A 16015-nucleotide genomic window follows, 5' to 3' on the forward strand; every position below is an offset into this window, starting at 1 on the left:
TCAGTGCAACCCAGGGTCACTTTCATAATCTCCCCACACCAGAGCGTCCCAGAGAAGAAAAACATGTCCTTATAGATGTGCAAATCTTCACCTATGACAAAATATGTTCTTGTCCATACAACAACTTGGTGAGGTGGCTGTTCTTATCCCCATTTTAAAGATGAGCAAACTAAGGCCCAGAGATCTGGCCTTCTTGGGGATGGATGAGAAATTCCATCCCATGACTGTCAGATTCTCTAGGTGGAAAGAAAGAGCCTAAGAGAGAGGAAATGGAACTGAAGCAAAGGTGGTCGTGAGCAGCATCTTCAATTTGATCAGACCAGGATCAGAGTGCAGGGGTTTCTGCTCTCAGCACAGTCACTTTGACAGATAGCACCTTATTTTAATCTTCTAAACAGCCCTGGAATTATTAGCCCAATTTTCTGGATGGGAAAACTGAGAACTCAAATGACAAAGTCTCTCCTTCCTATTTGGTTACAAGGAAAAGCCTTGGAATTTATTCATGCTGTTCTGTTCTCTTTCAACACACATACTTCAGCTGTGTCCATGAGAAGTCTGAAGTCTGTGTGTCCTAGACACTTTTCTCTTATTATGTTCCTCCTTCCAGTGACCAGAGGGTGAGCCTCAGACTCAGGGTCATCACGAGGCCCCAGCTGCACAGAGCTAGATGTTAATAGTTTTCCTCCCCTTGCATTTATACACGTTGTTCCCCTCTGTGTACAGCTAGTGATTGTGGCTTGCTGGTTAAAATGTTCCTCTGAGGTTTCTTTTTTAAATAAATGCAATGGAGGGTTTTAATTTTGCAAGTGAGTGAAATTAGAGGGAAACGTTAAGTCAGTAGCGCAGGTGACAGTTAGATGTGGAATTCACAGAGGCGCTACTCCAGCAGGGAAGCTGGGAATACACTGGCTCCTCACCCCTGGGCCAGCCCTGGTACCAGCCTCACACAGTGCCACTGGCATAGCTGTAAGGGCCCCTGAAGAACTGGCTCCAGGTCAGCTCCTGCCCCTTCTCCAGGGAGCTGTGTCACCTCCTCTGTTGCCCCTGTGTACCTGCTGCATCCCACAGTCCCAGCGCTCAGCCTGCATCCTCTCACCCGCTGGATGAGCTGGTACTGCAGGCCTTGTGTGTCTCTGAGCCCCAAGGCTACTGCAGGTTTGCTGACGTCTACTGGTGAGTGAAAGACTCTTTCATCAGGGAGCAGTCAGCTTCCATCTGCCAAGGGGCATCCGGATAGCTCCTTCCCATATCCCAAACCTTCTGCTATCCTTGCCATTTCCAATCCAGCCCAGAATATCCCCAGAAAGGTGCTGGGAAAACAAAGATTCTTCTGATTGTATGGGGTAAAAATCCCAACTCAAACTGGCAAAGCCAAAAGAGCCAGCACAATCTGAGCATCAATTTACACTTAAATTCAATGGAGCAAGGATTAAATGAAGTGATGCATGTTAAAGCTTTAGAACTGTCCCTGGCAAATAGCAAGTAACCATTATTACTTACTCGTACTCATTACCACTTGTACTTACTCGTACCATTACTCGCACCGCTATTTTGGTTTACTATGGTTTGTGTCTGCATGTCCCCTCAAAGCTTCATGCACTTTTAGATAGTTTTTTCTAGAGTTTGTCATGATTTGTGGTTCAGTGCTGGGATTAAAAGTGCTGAGATTAAGGGTGAGTGATTGCTGGATCAATCCACGGCTTGGATCGGCACTGCCCGAAGTTCAGAAACCTCAATAAGATAAAAGGGGCGAAAGGGGGTTCTTTCCCCCGTCCTCGCTTGCTGCTTTTGCTGTCTTCCACCGCTGTGAACTATTGCCTCTCTGCCATGTACCACTCTGCCTGAAACCAGCCAAGCATGAACTGAAACCTTTATAAACTGTGATTTAAATAGATTTTTCCCCCTTTGACGTTGGCTGTCAGGTATTTTGTCTCAGCAACAAGCGAAAAGTAACTAAGACACCACTATTCAAAGGAGGATGATTGGAGACACTGGGCTACCTTCAAAGATCCCGTGTCTGGCAAGAAAAATCATACATATGGATACAAGATAAGTAAGCATCCGAGATCACAGGAGGCCTACAGGACAGCAGAGCAAGAGCAAATCCTGCAGTGTCAAAATGATCCGACACTGCAGTCAGACAGGTGCCCAGTGATCTGGCGCCACAGTGAGGGTGGAAAAATTATACAATTCATTTATTCAGCAAACAGTTACCAGGTGCCCACCATGGGCTGGGCACGGTGCCAGAGCATCAGGCTGCGGTGATGGCCAGGCAGACGGCATCTCTGTTCCCATGGGACTCCCACCCCGTGGAAGGGCAAAACCTGGAACAATTATTGAAGTTCAGTCGAGCTAAGAAAAATTGTATTATGCCATAACGGAAGGTCTACCAGTAGGCAGGGTAGTCTGAAATTATAGCCCGCAAAGACTCCTTACCGAGGAAGAAAGGGGAAAGGGATAAGCATATAGTAGGGAAAATAATTAGATAAGACCTGGAGAGTAGACATTACAAATCTAAATTACAAGTTTATCCCCCTTCTACCAGAAGACAGAGTGATTGAGGCACAGTCTAGAGTACAAATGCTTTGAGTCTAATCTCAGCTTTATCGTGTTCTAGATGTGACACTTCAGCCAATATAACATATCTCTCTTAGCCTTATCTCTCTTAGCCTCCTCTGCATAATGAGCACAGTGTAACCACCTTATTGGATTAATTAAAATACGAACATGGAGCACATAGTACAATGCCAGTCAAGCCTGTTTTAGACGCAAGTGATATGAAAATAGTTTAACCATGAGAAGAATTATATTAATTCCTGTAACAGAAAAACTCAAGGGATAAAGTGAATTTCAGGCAGGGCTTGATCCAGAAGTTCACACAATATCATCAGGCTCAGCCTCTGTCACTTAGATATGCTTATCTCCAGCTTAGCCTTCCTTTAGGCAGGCTCTTTCTACACTGTGGCTTAGGCTCGTACTTTCCCAGTTCAGTAACTCGAACAGAGAGAAAACTTTCCTGATCTTTCCAGAACAAGTTCCACAAGCGAGTCACACTGGACCATCTTGGGTAACAAGTTCATTCTTAAATCCTAGGCCTGGGTTATGTGCCTGGCACTCGAGGGAGGGAGAATTCAACCTAATAGCCAGAAAACTAAGATCGTTTGTCCAAAGGAATAGCAATATGCACTATAAAAGAAAAGCTACAGGACAAAAGGAAAACTACCATATGTCACCATAGCAATTTTTCTTTACCTATTTTTTTTGTTGTTGTTGTTGCTATAAAATACCTGAAACTAAGTAATTTGTAAGGCTCACGGTTCTCGAGGCTAGGACATCCAAGAGGGTGGCGCTGACAGCTGCTGACCTTCTGAGCCCCGTGCTGCTTCAACTTAAAGCAGAAGACAGGAGGACAAGCAGGTGCATGATGAAAAGCCAAGACAGGAGGAGCAGCCTCACTTTATAATGACCTGCTCCCCCGTAACTAACTCAGTCCTTAGGGTGCAAGAACTCATCTGCAGGAGAAAGGCATTGATCCGTTCTTAACAGCTCCCCGTGTCCAAACACCACCCAGTGGGGCCCACTTCCTAGCACTGCTGCACTGAGGAACTGGGGCTCCAGCACAGGGATTCTGAGTGATATACTCAAACCGTAGCATCATTACTCGTAACATCATTACTCAGGATAGTTGTGCCAGGGCAATCAGTGACACAGTCAGAGTGCTGAGTAACGCCGCATGCACCCAACCATGAAGTAAACTCTGTTCTCCAGTAAGAAAAACAGATTACCACTACAGGTACTAGGGTACCAAATCCTCAATGGTGCTCCTAGCCATATGAACTTAGCATGATTTCTGTCTGCTCTCTGCCTCTTTCCTTATCTGTCAAATGGGCATAAGAACAGCACTCATCTCATAGGGTTGCTGTGCAAAATCAATGAAGTAGTAAATATAAAGCCCATAGAAAATTCATCTTCTTTAAGTCCCCTACTGTGTGCCTCACACTGAGCTGAGCACTGAAGGAGAGTCCTCATTTAATCTTTGCCATAAACATTATTATTTTTACCCATGCATTTTGGGAGAGGAAACTGAGGCTCAGAGAGAAAGCAGCCAGTAAACGATGCAGGGAGTGCCCAGCCCTAGGCCTTTGAATGCCGCATCTGAGCCCCTGCATGGTATCTACATGCTGGGGAATCTAACAACCCAGCAGCCATCCAGAGAGAACAGGTTTCCAAGGAGAAGGAGGAGAGGTGTTGGGAACATGCAGTTATTTACAGGATGCCGTGTGGGTTGTTCCATGCAGGAGGGAGACATCCTGAGGTGAGCAGGGAGGGGGACACGCTGGTCCTCAGTTTCCTTATCACAGAACAGAGTCAACAATGCCAGCTACTCAGAGACAGCAACCAGATGAAGGGAGCAGCAAGTGTGCAGGGGCCATGCCACATCCACGGCACGGCAGACTCCTGCAGGGCAGAGACAAAAGGAAGTCAGTCAGGTGGCTGTGGCCTTCGTCAGTGGGGCCAAGGCCTGACCCCAGGGGCTGTGGCCTCAGTTTCCCTAGAAATGAAAATACAGCCCACGGATCTTTAATGAAAGCCCTGAGTTCTCTAAGAATGGCAATTTGCTAGTGAAATTGATTAGGCAAATGAAGTCACAGGATTTGGAGCTAAAGACAAGCAAATTCAATCAGAGGCGCATGATGGCCTTAGTCTGCTTCTTAAACTTCCTAATGGCACCAGTCTCAGTCAGGCAACATCCAGGCTTCTCATCAAGGCTGATGAGGTCCATATGAGCTTGGGTCTCACTATATTTCCTGCCACTCAGGCTTTATTCTGTCCCAGGACAAGGCCAAGCTCACTCCCAGTTCAGAGTAGTGAACTTCAGGTCCAACCTACTCCAGATCTTCACAGAGCCCTCTTCTTGTCCTTGAGCTCAAGCAGAAATGTCATCTCCAGCTCTCTGTCCCAGACTCCCTGCTCCATCTTCTTTCTCCCATTACCCAGGTTTACTTCTTGCCTCATCACTTTGAATTACCTGTCTTTATATGATACGTAAATTCCTGTCTACTCTCACCAGAAATGTTGCAGGAGGCAGGACTTTCTTCTGCCTTATCATCGTTCCAGCACCATGCCTGGCTGAGAGCAGGTGCCTGGGGGACAATATTCACTTCATGCCTCCCATGTGCCAGGCCTGTTCACACACTATCTCAGTCCAGCAACGTGCCTGCAGAGAGACTATCCATACCCTGCTATGCAAATGAAAAAACTGAAGCTCAGGGAGGAAGGTTGGCTTTCCCAAAGTCACACAGCGAGGCCAAACAGTACTCTAAAACTCCCCTGCTCTCTGTGCCCTGAGAGAACAGCTTTGAAAAACAGTAAGTTAGAAGCGATGAGAGAAAAATCAGGCAAGAGATTTTTGTGGTCCCTGAGCGCTGAGGCTGGAAGTTAAGAGATATGGAGCTGGCCACTCTCTTCCTGAACATAAACAACACCACCCTTCCCAGCCCCTTGCAGTGGGTGAACACAAGGTGCTAGGTCTGGTCAATATGTGGTGAGTAGAAATGTAGCTATCAGTGGCTCTGATAGGCCACCTGAGGTATGGACAGAATGGACAGGCTCCACAAGGATGATGCCATCCTCCAGGGCAGGGGGAGAACAGTTGCCAAGGCCACAGAGGTTGTTTGTGGAAAGGACCACTCAGCAGGAACCATGGACCTCAGCTGGGGACACTGATTGCCCTTTCTTCTTTCCCTTCCATTACGTCTTCGATAAAACCCAACAAGAAGCACCATATTGTGATGGTGGCATCACAAGCTATTGGAGTCCCACAGACCTTGGACATAGCCTGCCTCCTCTGCTATAGTCTTGCATGATCTGACCACAGACTGTAAAACAAATAAAACAAAAAGAATAAGCTAAGGAGAGACATCTTAGAGAGCAAAAGGCATTTTTGAGAAGACTTAAAAAGTGGATGACTCGAGAGGGAAGTATTGAAATTACACAGTCCAAAGATACTCTGAAAGTCACCTTGAGGAGAACTGCAGGGCCAGAACAAGAGGTCTTTCAAATACATCAAATGAAAAAGAGGTCAAATAAAGTACTGGCAAGATGCTTGATGATCAGAGCTCCAGGATAGATCTCAGAGATGAAAAGAGATATCCAGAAGATCTGAGCAGCCTTAGTCTCAGCCTCCACTGAGGAGGACCTCAGGGGAAATCCTTGCTCCCAAATTGTCTTCTGCAAGCACCAAAGGCACTGTTCTCACAGGCAAATGTTCCAACTTCAATTGACAAACGAGATGCAGACAAATTGCCAGAAAAGGATGGCACCTGCCCAAAAATGCTGATGGCACTCAAGGGTGAAATTGCAGAGCTGTGGTCCAAAAATATGTGCATCTTTGAGGAGATGTGGACCTATGAACTGGAAGCTGTGGATATGAAGTTCTGACTCAGATAAAGCTTTGAGTAAGGGCACAAACTGTGAGATTCTTCTCAAACTTCAGTCAACATGACTCTAGGGACCAAGTTGTTACAGTTAAGGAGGTGGCTTGGAGACGCTCCTTCTTGGAATATATTAAGAGTACACGATAGGTCTTTCCAAGATCTTGTCTGATTAGTTTTTCAATCTGGAAAAGATACACAGCTTTAAAGGTTACAGAGTCCAGCAGATTTCTTCCAGATGACCAAGTCAGAAAACCAATACAAAATAATGCTAGTAAAAGACAGTGTTCATCGGCTGACAGAACTGAAAAGCACACGTGTAAGGCAAGGCCTGGGGTGCTCAAACAATATCAACAGATCATCAGGAAAGGTCTCTTGCCCTGTATCAGCCCTGGGCTTCCCTGTGTTTACATCAGCCCCACAGAAGCTCACCAAAAGGATAGTAATAGTCACTAGATGCTCAGATCATATTCTACCAGCCCTGCAACTTCTATAGAAATAGTCTGTTTCCCACTGGTTCTAACTGACGTCCCACGGATAACTCTCATTGGCTAAGCTTGTGTTACTTGCCACCTTAGAGCCAATCACTGTAGCCAAGTGGATACTCAATGCTCTGATTGGCTGGGTATGGTTCTAATGCCCACCCAAAGAAGTATGGTGTGAAGTTATCTCTACCCAATACACAAAGCCTGAGTGTGGGGGAGAAGCGGAACCAGGAAGGTCAAAAATGTATTTATCATCACTGCAAATAACACCAAAAACATCCCGGAGATAAAACGCCACTGTGATGGAGCCTATGCACGGAAGAAGTTCATGAGGTTACATATGGGGACTGAGAAATGCCAAAAAGGTTCAAGAGGGGCAAACACAATATTTAAATAAGGATGCCAGAGCTGTGAACCAGCGAGTGGCTCCAATCTGCAAGTCCTATCCCTGAGTCAGAAACCTCAAGGTCCCAGGATTGAAACAAACCATTTCAACTGGGAGCAGGTGAGGCAGGGTCATGCAGGTGTCCACCTATGAAAATATTTGTTGACCATTCCCAATAAGAAACGCTTTGGGTTTGAAAATGGAGATTCAGAGATGAGCAAGACATGTTCCCACCTTCAAGCAGCTTATAACCAGTAGCAACAGACAAGCGAAGACCATAAATTAAGGACGGGACACAATGAAACATCCGAAAGAGTGCTATTTGGGAGAAGAATTGCAGTAGTCTGGCTGCAGAACGGAAGCAGAAATCAGATCAAGGGAGGCCCTCCTGCATTTGACTTGGGCTGCAGGCAGTGGTGAGTCATCGAAGGCTTTCGAGCACGGGAGTGACATGAGCTAGATGAAGCTTCACTGTCTTAATGGAGCCAGAGAAGGCCCAGTGGAAAGTCACAGAGATGATCAAAGGGCTGGCAACAGGCCTGTGGAGGGACCAGGAGCGGGAAGACTGGAAAGCGAAGGCAGGGGAGCCTTGATCAAAGCCAGCAGGGAAAGCACACTGGCTTTTGGAGGCTGGCTGCGGCGGGCTGGAGCCTTACTGGGAATGCAGGGAGAATGCTGCTTTGTTCAACTCCCATGGCAGAGGTGAGTGCTACACACACACAAAGCATCTTTTATGTAACTGAGACCCCGCCCACTCAAACAGGGGACATAATCAGAAAATGGAGAATAAATCCTAACAGAGAGCATCTGGAACCATCCTAAGTTACATCGAAAAAGATGAAGGCCCCACCAGAATGTCTGGGATGTTCCTCATTCCTTTACTAAACAATCAGTTCCTGAGGGCCTGCCTTGAACTCTGAGCCCAGAGATGAAGCACCCCTTGTTTCATTCTGTCATAGCCCTCCTTTGGGAATCACCCTGCCCCTGTGTGTGCATGTGTGTGTGTGTGCACATATGTGTGTGTGGTGTAGTGTGTACGTGCATATGATTGGGCAGTGTCCAATTCCCCTAGCAGAAAGAGAACTTTATATATTATTTTCACCATTGTAGCCTGGCCCTAGAAGAGATCCTGGCATATAGTGAGTACTTTTCAGGGACTGACTCTAGGACAACAGATTCTCCCACCCAACCCCCAGGATATGAAAACTCTTGGATGTTCAAATCTTGTATATAAAATGGCATAGCATTTGTATATAACTTATATAAATCTTTCCTTATACTTTGAATCATCTCTAGATGACTTATACTACCTGAAATAATGTAAATGCTATATAGTTAATAAGGTACTATATTGTTTAAAAAATAATGACAAGTACAAAGTCTGTATATGTTTACTAGAGGTCTTTTTTCCCCCACCAAATATGTTTGATTCAGATGAATGCAGAACCTATGGATGCAGAGGGCTGTGTTTCATTTGGATCACATGACTTGGGCTAAGTTAATCAGTACGTACAGTCCTCTGGTTCCAGAGAATATACATAGGTGCTATGCAAATGCTATGCCACTTTATACAAGGGACTTGAGCATCCGATGATGTTGGTAACCATGGTGGTCCTGGAACCAATCCCCCACAGATAGTGAGGGATGAATGTACACAGATGGGCTTATCCAAAGCCAGTGCCACACGAGGGAGGAGTGGGTGCTGAGTGGCAAAATAAGCTGTGACCACCATGTGTTTTAGGAGCAGAGTGATGCAATCAGTTGTTTCAGAAAGCCACGATTCTGCTACAGAGCTGAAAGCTAGTTAGAAAGCAACGTGGAAGGTAAGAGCAGAGGCAGGAACAATGACAGGAGGCTAAATATAAGAGCCAGGCTGAGACAATCTGAGCATATGGGAGCAAAGGGCTGCCACAGAGGAAAACTGCTCAATGAAGCCCTTAGGGCATCACTGTGGGGTCCTAACTTACAGCCCTCATCACTCTTGATCACTTAGAATACCCAGCCCACTTACAACAAGTCCTTGGCAAGGGCCCACATACGATGTCCTGGCAAAGTCACCTAAACTTGAGCCCAGTTGTCCTGAAGCTGCAAACCCAGGCTCAGCTTCTAGAAACCCACAGCCTCTTCTTATGGAAATGTGGCCACCTGTACAGGCATACAGCTTCAAATGAAGCCGCTGCTTCTCAGCTGTGTTATTCTGAACAACTTGTTTGACCTCTCTGGGTCTAAATATCCCAATCTGAATACAAAGTGGAGGGAATGACATTTAAGGTAACGGAGGCACAGGCATGGGGATTAAATCAGATAAAGATTATGAATCATCTACCCCAGTGAGAAGCTCTGCAATGAAAACTCCTTCCTCTTTAGCCCTTTAAGCTTTTCCTTGGCTTCATCTTTCCAAGACCTTTCTAACCCTTCTTTGCTTGCCAGATTAAAGAGTTTTTTTTTTTTTGTTTTTTTTTTTTTTTTTTTTTGTTTTCCTGCAAGAAAGAAACAAGTGGAGGTTGAGTAACACAGAACAGCTATGTTTAGATTTTGGATGGAAAATTCCTCCTGTTTTGGGGCCTGAATTCTAGGCCCCCTCTGGACTTCCACTGGATGATCCCACTTGGGGACGCAGTATTCCACTCTGCTGTATGCTGGAGAGGAAAGGAGAAAGTCAAACAGTGAAGCACGGAAGTGGAAAATCTCCCCCATTTTCCTCTAAGCTTTCAATTCTTTTCTTTTCCATTCCAACTTAAACAAACTCAGGAAAATTGCAAAGCAGAATCCTTTAGTCTGGATTGGAAAAGGAGACTTTGTCTAATGCTCACAACTGTCCTGAAAGGCAAGAGAAAATACTATGCCTTACCTGGCTGTTCGGGAGGAAGAGAGAATGGCTGCTTGCTGGGGCTGTGCTGCTGTTTCCTGAGCACTAAAAATCACCCAGGGAGGGAAAGTCTTATCTCCTATTTCACTGAAAGGAAGCTAAATCTCAGAAGAGTCACATGCCCTGGTCACATAAACAAGAGGGGGCTACTGAGACTTAACTACACATCTCTGCATGGCCATAACCCATCGCTGTCCCCTCCAGGAAACCACTGAGATGACTTTGATGGCCCCAGAGACTTTACCAGCTGCCCCTACTCCTTCCCTGCTTGGGCTTCCAGTTCCATCTGGCTTGCAAGCTGTGTGTATTTGATTCTCTTCCTCAGAGCTCCTCTTCACTAGGACAGCACTTAGCGTGTTGTATTATCGTGCACTGTTTGAGGGCATCTCTCCCCCGCTTGCTTCTGAAAGTCTCAGATTTGAAAGGATCTCAAGAGTGTGAATTGGTGTGTGTGTTGTCTCTCAATGAAGTAGTCACATCTCTCGCTGTGGAACAAAGAAGGGAAAAGAAACTCTGAAATTTCTCATACCTTTGTATAAGATAGTGTCTGGAGTGTCACATGTGTTTGATAAATGAAATAGTACACAAAAAACACCCACCACAGAGGGTTATGGCATGGCTTACATGGCTGATGACATCCAAACAACACTTAACATGATGGAAGTGTTTAAGAGATGTGCAGCTGGATGCTGAGTTTTGTGTAGGAAAGAACATTTACCAAGGAGGAGAAAGTTTCATTAACTTGTGTAACTTTAACAAAGTTCCTTCCCATTTCTGGGCATATTTTCCTATCTGTAGGAGCTGAACAGAAAGATGTGCTTTTTATTACTGATTTTTATGCATGTTTTATTTGCCTCCTTTATCTCTTTCCCCTAAACACATACATCACATAGATACATAAATACACAGACATTTTCATCTCCAAAATAGTTTTCTGTTGCCCTGCCACATATCCTGTCTCTCTTTCATTTCCTTGACCAGAGGCCCCAGGAGTTTATTAACCTCTCTTGTCCATGTACCTCAATAACCCTGCTTCAATAAAACAGCAATAATGTCCTCTCAAATTCATCTTATCAAAGAGCAAGATCTGTTTTTTGGCTGTCACATGCTGGTCCTAAATGGAAAGGAGAAGTCATTTCCTGCTTACTGGCTCTGTGAATGCAGGGGCTCTGCTGGCTGCCTTGGCACCAATATGGAAAGAACATCTATCTTCACAGATGTAGAAGGCACTGTGGTAACAGCCCTTTAAGGGAAAGGGGATAAAGCTTTTCATTCCAAAAGGAGTGAGGAGACTGGAAAATAAAATTTCCTCCTGGAATAAAAAGAAAAGCACACTCCAGGGTCACTTCCAATTCCACAGTTCTAGACATTGAGATTCTTAGAATTTAAGATCCTAAAATTGTGAGTGAAAGTGTGTAACTGGTGATTCAAAAGCATCTATTAATCCTAAAATATTCTATGATTCTGAGGTTGCATTTTCTCTGGAGGACCCAAGATCACAAGACTCTCAGCTTCTACTGACTCAAGGCAAAGGCCTTTCAACTAGTAGATGCGAGTCTGAAACCCTGGGGAACCAGGTAAAGAATGCAAATTTCTGGGCTTCCATCCCAGAGACTGGTTTGCTCCATGTGGGAATCTGCAATTTTTTAACAAGTCCCCCTCCAGTGGCTGTGAGTAGGAGTGGACAACTCCTTGACATATAGTGTTCTACAGAGTCTGTAATTCTGTGATTCTAAATGTGGTTCTAAAATGGCCTTTTGCTTATGAGTCTAGTATTCTGTAAGTCTGTTACTCTGTTTCCATGTGGCTAAAGAGAGGACGCTAAAGAGCAAAGACTGCCTTTCTGAGCATGCATTTCACAGGGGGAGATAAAAAAGGAGCCACATGTCCAGAGGGTGAAGGAACACTGAGGAAAGGGACCCAAGGAGACAGACAGCAATCTGATGGTGCTGGCACAAGTCCAGAGTAAAGACTCAGAGAGGCAGGGCTTGGCTGGGTCTGGGGACATGTTCATCTTCAGTCATCAGGGAGAGTTCCTGATGACTGAGCCAGACCCAGAGAGTTGGAAGGACTGAGATTGGAGGAGGAAAGGCAGAAATTGGAGAGTATGAAAAAGAAACAGAGGCAAGAGAGGGCAAGATCTATGACCAAAACACCCTCCTTTTACTGGATGGTGGGGGTAGCGCAGGCAGGAGTTTCAGGAGAGTTCCAGAGAACAGGAGGCTAAGCTTCTGTGAATACTCTGGGGTATACCGTGTTGGCTGGAAGAGGACCGCTCTCACATGCTACAGAATGACTGGATCTGGGAGGGTAGGATGGAAGGAAGAAAGTACAGGACCTTCCAGAAGCTTGCAGGTGGTGCAGTAAAGGGGATCTGAGCTGCAGGCAAGGCTCTGGAATACAGGAGACTCCCCAGGGAATTTCCACAGAGACCCATTTGCCACCAGTGGGTCAGGTTCTAGTGTGGAATCTGGTACCTTCTTCCTGAGAAGCCAAAATGAGAGAACTTAAGATTTCTGTAGCTTCCCAAGTAGGGATAGGAGCATCAGTTTGGGTTGTTTTTGGTCTCTTTGGTTGGGGTTGGTCCCTCTGGTTAGGGAAGAGTGGAAAAAGAGGGCTTAGTCTCAGTGACATATTTGGCCTGCATTTCTACTCAGCAGTGATAACAGACTCCTAGCTGCACATACACACACTTACTTACCTCTGCTGCCCCCTACAATGCTAGTGTACCAATGCATTATAACATGCACCTGCACCATCACTGCTGATGGTGACAGAAGATTGCACCAGTTCATCCCCATGGTAACACCCTATCACTTCCTAGGTCATCCCTGGTTGACAGCAACACTTAGACACACAGACCATTACACAGAAATAATGACATATCCCCAGCACTCTTATATCTAGCATACTTTATATAAATGGGGTCCTCTGTAGTTGTACAATGTACAGTCTACACAGCTATATGAGGTACACTTGGCTTTATACCCAAACCCTAAATGCCATGCACTTAGCTCTACATGCATGTACACACACACACACACACACACACACACACACACACACGCCCTGCTGCACACTGACAATGACACATAGCACCTGAATCATTCCACATGGATACTGCATGGTCCCACTGATGGACACATACAAATGTACCATGGCACGCTGATGGGTTTGCCTTCACATTGCCTCATTCTATGTTGAAAGAAGCAGATGAGGAGTCTCACATCACATACCTGAGCTGTGACAGCACCTCAGCCATTGTGAATGACAAAGGGAAAGCACTCCTCACATGAGCAAGGTGCCCCAGAGTCTTTTTCTATGCTCCACCCCTGCAATTCTCTCTGTGTCTGGTACCTGGCCACCCTCTCAAACCAAGACCCACTCTGCCCCTCCAGGCTCAAGCTAGAATGGCAGGTTGTAGAGTCATTTGAACATTTCTCTGCACCCACCGGCAAAACACCAGCCCAGGTCAGGACCAGCCTATAAGCTCCAGAGCAGAGCTGATTCCCATGAATCCCAGACATTCCCTCATTGCCTGCATGGCATCCAGGGTACCCTTTACATCAAGGCAACTGTAAGGAAGAAACAGGCGGACCTTTGGATGGGTACCCTATATGAGCCATTCTCTTTGGTCACCACAGTCAGGGTCTATGACAGCTGACATTGTTCCTCAGTCCTCACACAAAGTACCAATATCAGCTCTCTGAATTGCTTAGTAGTGAACACTCAAAGCATATACATATCATCTGACAAATCAAACTCCCAGGGCTCATAAAAAGAAAAAGTAGAATTTCATCACCGCCAGGATAGACATCTTAAGCATAGCCACATCCATATTTTACAGGATGATTCTTAGAAGTTGTCTACAAAGCTCCTAAGCATGGACCAGAGCCTTTCACACACATGTGCTCATTGGCAACAGGCTGGGTTAGAGATAAAGGAAATGCTGGCAATATGGCATGGACACTTGGTACAAATTCTTGGTAGGATACGGTGTGTGTGTGTGTGTGTGTGTGTGTGTAAGAGAAACTGAGGGACACAGATGACTATAAATGTCAATGTTAAAAAAATCTACAGAGGAAAAGTTACATTTCCATAGGCTGCAGCACATGTGAGGAGAGAAGTGGTCCAGGGTAAGGCAAGCACTCAGTACTGAGTGTTGAAAATAAGAATCTGTGTTAATTAAATGAGAAAGGCCCCAGAGTTAGCACCTGAAACACAATGAAAGCTCAGATTGTTGTTATGATAAAGTGTTATGATGTAGCCTAACCTTTCAACCAGGTGAAGTTACCATTTGAATGAGCCGCCTTTCTATTGGCCCATCAGATTTTTGCATTTCTTATTGGCATGTACAATTTTGTGTGGATTCAAAGGAAGTTTTATCTGTTACCTGAATCATACTCTTGCCCCACTACTGTCTTCCAGATTGGAGAACCAATGGCCTCCAAGAAGCAACCATGCTATGGCTCCAATTGATAGGAGGCCCTTCCTCTTAAAGTCCACTTCCCTTTCCCTTTCCCTCATTGCCCTAATTCCACTTTCATCAATGGTAAAAAGCAGTTGTACTCCTCTTTCCTTGCCATAGTTACTTATCCATTTTACAAGCAATTCTTTAGCACCCATTTTTCCGAGCACTAACTAAACGCTGGAGTTACAAGTCAAGGAAGTGTTGCCAGTTCTCCAACACTAAATACCCCTAAGTATTCTCTCCTCCAGGTGAAATTCTTCCACCTCTCTTCATTTATTCTGATTTCCATATTCCTGCCCACACACAGCCCTCTTCTCCAGCTTAACAAAATTCATGTTAAAGTGTGGTGCCCAGAAATGTGTTCAGTATTTATTCTAAACCCTAAAGTGAATGTTCAGCCCAACTTGGTTGACATCCATATCAAAAGCAATGCCAACTGTGGAAAAAAACCCAACTGTAGCCAGAGTGCTACTGGCCAGGTCTCATTTACTGAGCATGTTGTTTAAAAACACAGAGAAAAGAGGGAGAAAAAAGAACAGAGGGGAATTGTGGCTCTTTAAATGACATGATGTCAGATATTTCTGCCCAGAACTCGCCTCAGGCATTAGTGGCAAGTCTAAGTCATTCTAATCAAACAGCACCCTTCTCCCCCTCCCCTTCAGTGCTGCCCTAGGAAATAAAAATAATAACAAAGAAAAAGCCTGCTATGCTGATGGGCCAACACAGTGCTAACTAGAGCGCTCAGAAGGGTCTTCCTTATGCAAAGCCCTCCTGCCTTTAAGAAGAGAACAGAGATGACGCTCCCAAGTGAGTGTCCCTGATTTGTGGGTATCTCTCACTGGAGCCCTCTCCTGTGAGCATACAAAGAGTAGTTCCTCCTTGTTGGAACAAAGTCACACTTCCATGCTCTTCTAGATCCTGTTCTTCAGCAGCTTTTGCATTCCCTCCCTGGAAGGAAGCCATCCTTTGCAGAGGCAGAAGTCATCTCTCCACTCTGTCATAACCCTGACTGATGCATAAACTCCTGCAAATCTTTGAAAGGCCTGACACAAAGTTCCTCCTGTTTCAAGCCATTTTCCTCCATGTTGGTCTGGATTACAAGAGAGTTGAGACCAGAAAGATGGCAGGGAAAATGCAGAGCCTCATTAGGTGAAAGTAACCAAACAAAAATGAGTGTGAGAGAAAGAAGAAAAGCTGGGGGTGGGAGGTGTTGTCCTGCCTCCTGGAGAACCCTTTCCTTCCCTCCCAGAGTGGGAAAGGAGCTGTCTCCTAGGGCAGCTTGGCCAGAGGATTCCTTCTTCACAGTATGACAGATCTAGAGGGGACTGGTGAGTGGATCACCTAAGATCTACTGCAGTTCTGCAGCAGACC

At 45.5% G+C, this 16015-nt stretch overlaps 1 protein-coding gene across 1 annotated transcript in view; it reads left to right on the top strand.

Moving 5' to 3' along the window:
- Nucleotides 1-16015, top strand: part of Cplx2 (complexin 2) — an 81631-nt gene that overhangs the window by 52952 nt on the left and 12664 nt on the right. The window lies entirely within an intron of this gene.

The sequence above is a fragment of the Cavia porcellus genome, unplaced genomic scaffold, assembly GCF_034190915.1.
Source record: "Cavia porcellus strain 051 isolate PalLab524CR breed Dunkin Hartley unplaced genomic scaffold, mCavPor4.1 scaffold_19, whole genome shotgun sequence".
Lineage (NCBI taxonomy): Eukaryota > Metazoa > Chordata > Mammalia > Rodentia > Caviidae > Cavia > Cavia porcellus.